The sequence below is a fragment of the Paroedura picta genome, chromosome 2, assembly GCF_049243985.1.
Source record: "Paroedura picta isolate Pp20150507F chromosome 2, Ppicta_v3.0, whole genome shotgun sequence".
In the NCBI taxonomy this organism is placed as follows: Eukaryota; Metazoa; Chordata; class Lepidosauria; order Squamata; family Gekkonidae; genus Paroedura; species Paroedura picta.
Genome location: NC_135370.1, coordinates 142,357,489 through 142,368,958, shown reverse-complemented (window position 1 = coordinate 142,368,958; position 11,470 = coordinate 142,357,489). Strand labels below are relative to the sequence as shown.

The 11,470-nt window shown below is 42.6% G+C and overlaps 1 pseudogene; it reads right to left on the bottom strand.

The window, feature by feature from the left end:
• Positions 1–762: 762 nt before the first annotated feature.
• LOC143828814 (signal peptidase complex catalytic subunit SEC11C pseudogene) lies at positions 763–1,587 on the bottom strand (annotated as a pseudogene).
• Positions 1,588–11,470: the final 9,883 nt, after the last annotated feature.

Sequence of the window (11,470 nt, the reverse complement as noted above, 5' to 3'; positions counted from 1 at the left end):
CCAAGGTCACCCAGTTGGCTGCATGTGGGGGAGTGCAGAATCAAACACTGTGTGCCAGATTAGAAGTCCGCACTCCTAACCACTACACCAAACTGGGTCTCTTAGATAGCCTCTCCCCTCATATGTTAGCCCATGAGCTTTCAAATCCTATTCAAAATATCTGGCATGCTTTTTGATGAATAACATGGTAATGGCTTAGGCCAGTATTATGGTATCTACTACAACTGGTCGACAAAAAATGCACTCCTTCATCCATTTTTCTTTTTTGTAACAACAAAAATGATCCAAAGGGGGGTTCTGTGGTCAAATAATCTACAATGTAAGAAAACAGAATTTAAGTCATTGTAAAATGCTGAATATTACATTTCTTCTTGAATACAGGAAAGATAAGTGATTTTTTCCATTCTGTTATGCCACTGTAGCAATTTATATGCCAAAACCAGAAATATTTGTGCCAATTTTTTGGTGGGTAGGTATAGCAATTGCTCAACAGGAAACTGAACTTAGAAAGGAAATCCCAAAATCCAGTCCGTAAATGGAACAGTTAACCGCTATGAGCCTTTCCCCCCAGTGAAACCTTCGTTCTCATCACAAGAAGACTTCATTCATCTAAAAGACTGAACATCTTGATTATTCTTGATAATGAAATGCTCTCATTTCATTGTGGATCTGATTTTACCCTATTTCCTGTTTGTGGAGCATAATTCAAAGTTTGCCTGGTTTTTCCCACAGTTCCTCATTCTTTTTTTTTTTTTTTGGGGGGGACAAGACGATGTCATTTTTTTGCACACCACGGAGTATTATGTACAGACACGGAGACATTTCAAATATATTAGTATATCTTTGTAGATCTGTGTTCAGAGTTGTGCAAAGCCATCCCATGTTCTTTTATGATTCTCTTTTCAGCAGTACGTAGGCACCCATTACAGCCAGGAGAGCGTACTTGAATTTTGGATAGTCATTCATGATTATGGTCACCATTCCAATGTAAGGCAAAACCCCCCGTGCTCTTCCTACCACGTCCTTCTTTTCCAGCCAGTTCTGGCCTTCTTTGTACAAGCCTCTATCATCAACTTCGTTGTTATCGCTCTTGGTCAGAAATTTGATGTTGCCATTTTCTTTTTCGTGAACCTTGATTACTCTGTGCATGATCGGGATGTCTCTGCGTTCCACTTTAAACACGACAATTTCTCCAGCTCTGATGGGGTCATCTCGGAAGTTTGTCAAGAACAAGAGGTCCCCCCTGTGAAAGGCTGGTTCCATACTGCCACTCAGGACGACGACGACGGGGCTCTCTCTGCCAGTGATCACAATGAGGCCCTTCCAGATCATGAGGGCCGAGGACACTATCATGGCAAAATTTAAGACTTGGTAGTAGAGCTGGCGCTTGTTCATTCGCTGGAGGTCCCCAAAGATATCCATGGTTACCACTGTCCGTTTCTCTTCCTCCTTCTGGGCTGGAGCTTGGCCCCACCAGCTGCCAGGGTGGGCCAGGGCCTGCTAGAGCCCCCCAGCCCGAGGTGGTCCCTTCCCACAGTCCAGTCCAGCCCCAGCAGGTGCCTGGCACTGAGGACCATTCACACTCCCCAGGGCCACAGTTCCTCATTCTTGATTAAGAAAAAGGCTCCCACTAGTACTCTCCAGTATTGTGAGCCTTTTTTCTTCATCTTTGAGAATGAGTAACTGTTGAGAAAGCCCAGTATACTTTGAATCATGCTTAAAAGAGTACATGATGGTTTCATTTTCCTTGAGTCTTGAAATATGGCATTTCAGAATACTGATTAACTGGAAACTGAACAGTAGATAAGACTGGAGTTGTACTGCATTGCCTTTTATTTCTATCTTTATAATGTCTACTGTCTTTGTTCTGTATAGAATACCTTTGGCAGATAGATGTTTGTACTGTTTTCCAGTTCTGTAATCTTAGTCCTATTGCATGGTTCCCTGATTGTCTTGTTGTGTCTGACTGCATTGTTTTGTAGTTTATAATGTGCCTCCTGTTTCAGCCAATACCAATTAAAGTAGACAATACCAACCTTGACAGACCATTGACCTGATTCAGTGGCCAAGTACAGATGGGACTAGATGCACTTCAGGAGGGAGAATGAGCCTGAGAACACGGGCACTATGCAGTCTCCTGGTTGACTGCAGGGGCAATCAGGAAGAGGAAGTGGCTGTGTGAAACCTCCCCCTCCATGATCAACAACACTCTTTTAAAATTGATTATAACGGGGAGGGAAATTTTGCACAGTCACTTCCTGCATATGGTCATCCCAGAAGATAACCATGAGGTCGGGGGTGTAGCCAATGAATTTGCACCTGCTCTCCCTCCCTGGTTGTTCAGTTAATGCATGGAGCTGTTGTCTTTACCAGGCTAGTGTAAGGGCAGTTTCCTGTGTTTCCTATTGCTCTTCTAAATTCTTATTGTGTTTCTATCCCTATTTTTATGTCTGTTAGTTTACAATTCTGTGTGCAGGGCATTATCGATTTCACAATGCTGTTATTTTGAAATGCTTTAGAAACAAGTCTCACAAATATCTATATATCTATTTGCCTCCAAAGAATACAGGGTGTCATGATGTGGGGGCAAGAAATGGGAAACCACCTCTGAACATCCCTTGCCTGGCTACCAGACAATCCTTAGATCTCCCGGGTAAAATACACATGCCACAGGATTAATAATAATAATAATAATAATAATAATAATAATAATAATAATAATAATAATAATAATGCTTCATAGAAATATGGTGCCTACTGCTTTTTCCTCAAAGCATCTTTCCGCTAAAATAAACAGCTAACCTTGATTGTTTTTCCCCATTAAAGTAAGAGGAGTTTTAAATAAACTCATCACCATTATAGGAAGCACTTATTTGGGAAAAGCTGCATCTATTGCAGGAGAACGTTGAGTTTGCATCCTCCCAATATTTTGTGATTGGATTTGCCCATGGTAACCATGTTACTGCAGTGCCCACTCTCCATTATCAAAGTTCTCAAAGCACCCAGTAACTGATATGGGCCAACTCTTGTTACATGACTCTGCTACAAACAGTTGCATGACAGGCCAGTGGAGAGCTAGAGAAAGAATAGCTATTTCTATGCACATAAGGATTCAAACAGACAAATGAAGACAGAAAGACAAGAAAGACAGACAGACAGAAAGATCAAGCAGCCATGGGACCATGCTCATTTGGGTCAGATATTCAAACTCGGCTACAGGACTGCACGTAAGATCCATGCTTGATTCCTATAGAAACATAGTGCTGATTGACTGGCCTTGTGACATCATTACTAAATCATCTCCCACCTTCACTTTTTGTGCATAAAAATACCTAAATCACAGGCAAAGTGAGGAAAAATGAAGCAACCTGCATGGGCTTTGAAGGCAAGGGCGTTGTGCCACCTGAGAAATGAAGGAGCATTATGCAACAAATAGGACAAAATAAGCATCAACTTCAATCTGTTTGTGTACAACTTTACTCTGTTTAGGACTGAATTATAAGGTACCATGGTCTATAAGACACCTGGATAGCATTATCAATTAATCAATAGTCAATATTTACAGGGTGTTTACTTTTCAATGCTAAATACTTTGAATTGTATTCCTCTTTCCTTTTCCTAACAGAGTATTGACCTGATTATTCATGATGCTTGATATCAAAAGTGCAGAAAGAATGCAAGCTGCTATTTTGTGGTGGCTGTGAATGTACAAGGAAATGCTAGCACAAAGCACTCTTCTTTATCTGGCTGTCAGCTCTCAAGGATGGAGTCACATCAGTAGTGTTACACACTTCACAGGACTAGAAAGGAAAGGTACAAAGGTAATCTAATTCTTCACTTCTCCTATCCACACCCACCTACTGGTCCTGCTACAGATCAAACTATACAATCCAGATTATAGTGTACCACAAGCTGAGAGCAGGTGTACTGCTGAAATATACCCGCAGAGTGAATAGCTTCAGATGATGTGCTGACTTAGTATGATAATATTGCTCCATATGGAAGCACACAGTATTTGTAAAGGGATTATTATTTCTGCATTGTGATCTTGAATCCACTCCTAGAAATCCATGAGGACCAACAGCAGCTTGACAGGAAAAAAAGGATGTTCTCCTATGTCTCTAAAATACATTTAGAGATATTACAGGTGTAGAACAGATTTTACTATAATGATTATTTTCCTTCTTCTTCAGAACTGGACAGACATATCTAAGACAGTTAGGATCAGGAAGAGGCAGACTTAGACTGACACCCAGAAGGAGACTTGGGGGAGGGGGCATGGAGGTGTGCTGTTACATCAATGGTTCAGTCTTCACAACTTACAACAATGCAGTCATGTTGGTTTGAATGAGATATTCTAACCAATTATAGGCTGTGATTTATAAAAGTTGTCTGCACTCTCAGTACATAGTGAAAACATACAGGTTACCTGATGGGCTGGAATCTCTTGCACTATCAACCTGTTAGGACCAAGACAGATGAAAAATCAGTGTCTGTCTTAAAGTTGGTAAGGTTACATCAGGACGAAGAATTAGGTTTAGGATGCAAATCAAGTCTTTTACCTCAGCCTCCATAGGATTAGTTTCAGTGTACCTTACACTCAAAAAACTAGAGTTGGTGTTGATTAAGTTGGACCATAAGGAAGGCCGAGCATCAAAGAATTGAGGCTTTTGAACTCTGGTGCTGGAGAAGACTCTTGCGAGTCCCTTGGACTGCAAGGCGAACAAACTGGTCAGTCCTAGAGGAGATCAGCCCTGACTGCTCCTTAGAAGGCCATATCCTGAAGATGAAACTCAAATACTTTGGCCACCACATGAGAAGGAAGGACTCCTTGGAGAAGAGCCTAATGCTGGGAGCGATCGAGGGCAAAAGAAAAAGGGGACGACAGAGAATGAGGTGGCTGGATGAAGTCACTGAAGCAGTAGGTGTAAACTTAAATGGACTCTGGGAAATGGTAGATGACAGGAAGGCCTGAAGGATCATTGTCCATGGGGTCGCGATGGGTCGGACATGACTTCGCACTTAACAACAACAACAAAAATTCTTCACTGTTGCTATTTTTTTGCTCCAGTTGGTTACTATTATCATTATCATTTGGTTCATCATTCCTATTCTTCCCATTTCAGATCTCCTTAAAAATATCTTTCAACAAATTTTCTGTGAAGGCATTCAGATCTTCTCTTTGGTTTGCTAATAGACTGAGTCAAAATAGCCATATTAAAAATCAAACTTAAAAGCCAACACCAGTCAGTCTTGTGCAATATTTCAAACATTCAGAAGAGGTCTTCCCACTGAAGTTCTGATTGCTTAGAAAGTCACACATTGGGAGAGATATCGCAAGAGCCATTATCAAGGGAAATCTTCATATAATGTAAGGAGTCCAAATTAGCTAATTTATCTTTAAAAATTGTTCATATGTTTCACCTTTCCTCCAGAGTTTGAAAAAAGACAAGAAAGACAAGCAGGAAAGTCTTTGTGAGAAGGATGAGCTCACTGCCATGGCTTGGTAGACGAGACAGGGGGAAGTGTACGAAAACAATTTAGTGTCATTAAAACGTTACTCACTGTTGATAGCAGACATTTGAAGTCAGTTCAGAAAATGATAGAGGAATGAGAAAGAAAAGGCGATCCTTGTTAGAGAAAGCTCTGATGGCAGACTGCTTTTTGGCCTTGGTCATGTATAGCTACTAGCGATCTGGAGAATCTCTCTCCGCAGATCAGTGACGGGCCTTTTTAGAACTCTAGAGCTTTCTGAAGCTTTTATAAGGAGAATTTAGCAAGGTTTGCACACCTTGCTTGCTTCTGCCGGACGTAGATACGTTCGGCCCGCCTGGGTCCCGTCTACCTGCGGGACCGCTTGGTTGCTTATGCCCCCCGCAGGGCACTCTGCTCTGCGGGTATGAATTTACTGGTTGTCCCGGGCCCACGGGATGTTCGCCTGGCCTCGACCCGGGCCAGGGCCTTTTCAGTCCTGGCCCCAACCTGGTGGAACGAGCTCCCAGAAGAGCTAAGGGCCCTGCAGGATCTACCAGCTTTCCGCAGGGCCTGTAAGACGGAGCTCTTCCGCCAGGCGTATGGTTGAGGCCAGGGCAGCTCTCCCACTAATCCATCAGAGGATCCCCTCCAATATTGAGATCTCTAACACCGAGATCATGGTTAGATGTATTGTATTGGTGCCACCCTCTTCTGAACATTATTCTCTCTACCAGGCTGAACTAAGATCAGAATTGTGACCACCGCCGCTATATGTTATGTGATATGTTATATGTAACTTTTAATTGGGGTTTTTATGGGGATTTTATTGTGTTTTAACTATTTATGTTGTAAACCGCCCTGAGACCTATTGGGAGAAGGGCGGTCTAAAAATTAAATAATAATAATAATAATAATAATAATAATAATAATAATAATAATAATAATATTGACCAAGAGCTCCCCCTTAGGAGAACTGCTCAAGCAGCCATCTTTCCCGTCTTTCCAAGAACAATGGTATTATTATATTGTTTATCTTATTAAATAAGAGCTGGACCTTAATATTAGTAAAGATTGATCTCGGAGGGGAGGGGAATGAGGGGCTAAGGGCAAGTTATGTAAATAATTTAAGCATGCTTTTGTCTTCTTTTTTCTTTCTATTCTTAATTTCTATTCATATAAACAATAAAATATATTATATGAAAAACCAAAGGGGAAATTAGTTGTGGCATAGTATGGAGGGGGTGTCCAGGCTGTGTTTTCATCTCCTAAAACTTACCACATGTAAACATATCTTCTGGCGCACCTTCTCAAATGGATATGACTACGGACATCATGTCTATTCTTCTGCCCTAGGAAATGTGTCAGAAGATGAAGAGGAGGCCAAGGCAGCTGAGGTGGCTGAGGCAGTGGCTATGATACCCCCAGGGGCCCATCCAGTCTGCACGACACTGGCCAAGGATAAGGCATCGCCACCCCAGGGGGCCCAGCCAGTGGCCGCGACACAGACCAAGGCTGAGGCAGCAGCTGCACCACTCCCATGGGACCAGCCACCACTGGTACCACCAGCAGGGACCAAGGCTGCAGTGGAGGCAGTAGCAGCGACAGAGGTCCAAGGGTAAGAAGGGAAATAGGAAGGGGGAGGGGTGAAGGGGCGAGGGGCGAAGGGAAAGGGTGTAAGTTACTTTGACTTTGTTCAGGTTTTGGTGTGAATTGCTTGGTCATAACTGAACATAACTGGTTTTGGTTTGTTGAAACCTCCAGTTTAAAAACAGGGATCTCTCAGAATTACAATTGATCTCTAGTCTAAAGATATCAGCCCCTCTACAAACGATGGCTGTCTGGGAGGGTAATCTCTATGGACCTATACCCTAGGGAGGGTTTTCCCCTCCCCAAGCCCTGCCTTCTCCAGGTTCCAAATCCAAATCTCCAGGAATTTCCTAACACAACATTAGTAATCCTATCTTCCAGTGCTGAAACATGATCAGGGGGTGGAGATATTTTCATTTTGGAACTGAAACTAAACAGGTCAAAATAAGGGAAATGTACTAAAGGTTATCTGTATGGTTTATGTTCTGTTTTATGTGAACCGCCCTGAGCCTTCAGGGAGGGCGGTATATAAATATAATAAATGAAATTAAATGAATGAATAAATAAAACCTTTGTAGGGTCGAACACAATAAAAAAATCAGTACTAATATTTATTGAAGTTAAAAAAACCAAGGCTTATATCATAGCTTCAATAAGAGCAATGCATACATACATACCAGTGCGTATACTTAGTTCCCGGCCCTAGGGAAGCACGCCTAGCCTCGACCAGGGCCAGGGCCTTTTCGGTCCTGGCCCCCACCTGGTGGAATGAGCTCCCGGGTGAGCTGCGGGCCCTGCGGGACCCTTTAACGTTCCGCAGGGCCTGCAAGACGGAGCTCTTCCGCCAGGTCTATGGTTGAGGCTGGGGCTGCCGGGGTACATCGACTGCTCTCCCCCAGGCTTCTTGAACATCGTTGACCTCCTTCTCCTCCACCCCCCCCTTTTTGTAGGAATGGGGGTAGGAAGGGGATCTTATTATTGTGCTGCCATGTTGTGACATTTTAAAGTCTTTTAATGGGAGTTTTAATGGTTTTTTTAAGACATTGTAACCCGCCGCGAGCCATTTGGGAGTGGCGGGAAATAAATCGAAATAATAATAATAATAATAATAATAATAATAATAATAATAATAATAATAATAATAATAATAATAATAATAATAATAATAATAATAGATGCATTTCAGCATTGCCGCCTTTATCAACGGTCAGGCATAAAATTAAAACAGCATACATAAAACACAAGAAATACAAGACAGGTTATATACAGTTAGCTCCTTTAAATAACATGATATTGTTTTATTTGTTTATTTATTTATTTTTGTATATTGGCCTCCCCTAAGGCTCAGGGCAGTTCACATAGAATGTAACAGAGCAATACATCAAACTCACTGATTATAATGAATGAAAAATAATAGTAATAACATTCAACATAGTGGACAATCTAACAGGCCCATGGTTGGTCCAACCTGCCACATGGGTTCAAGGGAGAGAGTCTCAGGGCCCTGTAGATATTATTTAATTTCAGTTGACCCCAACCAAATGCCTGGTGGAGAAGCTACCTTTTGCAGGCCCTGTGGAACTCTTTTATTATATTATATACTAGGGACCAAGCCCATTGTACTTATAAATACAAAGGGTGCTAGGTGTGCTCTGGGAGCTGGAGGGAAGGCATCCTCCCCCTCCCCCGGGCCCAGAAGTGCACCCATGGCCTCCTCAAAGGCTGGACTCTGAGATATTGTATGATGTCTCCAGATTGCCCCTGGCTGGGCTGCGTGGGTGGGTCGGGAGGCGCAAAGCGCCTCCCGACTGGATGGAACTCTGGTCTGTCCTGGTGAAGGCCCAATTGGAAGGCGCTTCACACATTCCAATTGGCCCCTCACCCAACTGGCTGGAATTCTTGTCAGTCCAGGGCCAAGGGGCCAAACGTTGGCTCCTGTTTCCTATCCTGGTCTCAGCCCACCCCCCTTAGCCTTACTGTTTTATTTATACCACTCCCCGAGTGGTTTACAGATATTATATACCCAGGACACTATGAACCTTAGTCAATTCTGTTGACCAGAAGACCAGATAAAACTATTTGAGGCCTCTAATGTTTCCAAAGCAGGCCCTGGTCAAGGTAAGCACTTTAGGTGTCCAGTAAGTATCAGTGTACAGGTTGGTGTAGTGGTTAGGAGTGCAGACTTCTAATCTGGTGAGCCAGGTTTGATTCCGCACTCCCCCATATGCAACCAGGTCGGTGACCTTGGGCTCACCACAGCAATGAGCAGTAATATCAGGCTCTCTCAGCCTCACCTACCTCTCAGGGTGGCTGTTGTGGGGAGAGGAGAGGGAAGGCGAATGTAAGCAATTTTGAGACTCCCTTGGATAGAGAAAAGTGGCATATAAGAACCAACTCTTCTTTTTCTTCTTCATGTAGGAGCCAACCTTCATCCAATGTATGCTGCAAGCGTCCATTCAAGGACAACATGAATGTCACAACCCTCCTTGTATGCCATCAGTATCTGCCTCTGGTATTGATTTTCTGTTCAGCCACTTTGGTTAGTAAACAAGAACAACTGACTAGTTGGGTAGGCTGTGGCTCAGTCATAGAATACCTGGTTTGCATATATAAAGTCCCAAGTACAGTACCTGGCACCTCTTGTTAGAAGAAGCAGAGTTGGTTTTCTCTACCTTAAGAATGATCTTCCCTTCCTCTCTCCACAACAGGTACCTTGAGAAGTTTGTGGGGCTGAGAGTTCTGATAGAACTGTGTCTGGCCCAAGTTCATGTGGAGGAGTGAGGAATCAGACCTGGTTCTCCTGGTTTTCTGCTGCTCTTAACCATTCTGGCTTTCTGTTCTCAGAAGTAGGTAGCAGATTATAACAATGATTTCTATCTATGATCCTGGGACAATACTGACCTTGATAAACCAACAGTCTGACTCAGTAAGGCTGTTTCATGTGTTCAGCCTGCTTTTTTGGAGAGCGGACAAATCAGTTAGAAAAGAAAATGTGATGACAAAGTAGATCTAGCGGAGAGGGGAGAGATCAAAGACATGTCCAGACTGTAAGTTGCTCTTGATTAACTGTTGGTATCTTTTAAACCCATAAACATCCTTGTTCACCATTGACTTGCAATAGTCAATTAGAAGGAGGTTTGCTCCATTTACAGTTGCATGTGAAAATAAACCAAACACAATCATTCAAAACACTTAAAGTGCTATGTAACACCATGTGTGGAAATGAAATGCAAATAGGTTGCATTTTTGTTTTATTGTTTTCCCTGCCTTTGGCCTCTCTCATCATCTGCTTTGTATTTTTATTGCGGTCTGGCTTGGAGTTTTTCTGAAAACAATCAAATCAAATCAAAACTTGTCAACAGCAACAGTAGTTGAATATTGCAATAGGAATGAAGATAGAAAAGAAATTAAGCAAACCAATCACAATAACAACCACAGAAATATTCCCAAACAATTCATTTCCTCAATTCTTGGATAGGCCCGACTTTACCAGCTCTTTGATGCTGATAGATAGCATGTCAACATTAAAATCATGCATCAGATTTTATCCCATGTTAATTACTATATCACACAATACTCAAAATGATAGAGAGCCAGCTTGGTGTAGTGGTTAGGAGTGTGGACTTCTAATCTGGTGAGCCGGGTTCAATTCTGCTCTCCCCCACGTGCAGCCAGCTGGGTGACCTTGGGCTCATCACGGCACTGATCAAGCTGTTCTGACTGAGCAGTAATATCAGGGTTCTGTCAGCCTCACCCACCTCACAGGGTTTCTGTTGCGGGGAAAGGGAAGGTGACTGTAAGCCGCTTTGAGCCTCCTTCGGGTACAGAAAAGCGGCATATAACAACCAATTCTTCTTCTTCTTCTAGTACAGAGAAGACTCTGATAATTCTGAAACAGAGATCTCTATCCCTAACCCAAATCACAGAAACAACTGTTACATCAGTTTTGCTCATACAGATGAAACTTTAGGTGACTTTTAGATTTCCCTGGCTAGATTCCTCCAAAGAAAGCACAGATGCTGCTGTAACCGGAGTGTTGCCCTTGGAGCAGACAGATCCAGGTTCAAATTCTTGCACAGCCAAGAGCACAGCCAATAGTCCTGCAATCTATTTCACAGGGTTGTTGTGAGGATAAAAGGCAGAAAATTATGTACTCTGACCTAAACTCCTTTAGCAATAAATATAATGTCTGTGCGGTGCAATAACTGAAATACCATGTTGTTGTTGTTGTTGTTGTTGTTGTTGTTGTTGTTATTGTTTTGATTTTGATTTGTTTCCTGCCACTCCTGGGAAGCTGGCTCATGGCGGATTACAATATCAGTCCATGGACATGACGGTATAATTCATTAACCCCTCCTATCAATGTAACATCCAGCAGGTGAGGTGAGAAGGAGCCATAACTGAACAT